Genomic DNA, 768 nt, shown 5'->3' with positions numbered 1-768 from the left:
GGGGGAGAGAGAATCTGGATCTGACCCAGAGTTAACAGTGAAGCTGTCAGAATATCTGTCATGTTTGACCACAATAATTTTCATGTGCAACATTTTTTTCTTTGTCCGCGCCCCCCACCAACAAAGCTGGATGAAAAATGTATGTGTTCAGAAATAGTCATTTTGTAACAGTGCTTAAAATCATCAGGAATCAATTTTTCACTCTTTGCCCATCTTTTAGAAATTCATGGCAGTTTTCACTTAATAAAGGACATGTGAGAAATATCTTAATTTACTTGATTTGACCTCCCTATACTATTACATACTTAGGAAATATGCCATGATAAGTTACTGAATTTATTTAACCAACCAATAGGCTTATTTCTGTCTGAAAAGAACTGATGTTGGAAGAGAAAAAAAACTGTGCATACTAACAGAATGTATAGTGTCTCACTGATGTCTACTTTGATATATTCTGTGGTATGTTCTATTTATCCCCGTAGGCAAAAGTTAATTAAGTAATCTGTTACTGTTTTGTGATTCCATCTGTTTTTTTAATTTTTTTCCAAAAAAAAAATTAAAATGACATAAATATGATTCTTTACTCCAGAAGTTATTATGGAATATCAGAATCAAAACAGAAAGAATCCTATTATTATTTTATAAACTGTCAATTTATGAAGGCTTTTATTTTAATAGGTCTCCTACTTCATGATACTCCAAAAGAAATTCTGGTCTGATCACTCAGGAACAGTGTCTTTTTTCTCCGCCCCCCCCCCCCCCCCCCCC

This window comes from Gavialis gangeticus, unplaced genomic scaffold (assembly GCF_001723915.1).
Source record: "Gavialis gangeticus isolate Ggan-Ray unplaced genomic scaffold, GavGan_comp1, whole genome shotgun sequence".
Classification (NCBI taxonomy): domain Eukaryota; kingdom Metazoa; phylum Chordata; order Crocodylia; family Gavialidae; genus Gavialis; species Gavialis gangeticus.
Note: the sequence above shows the minus strand (reverse complement) of the source record.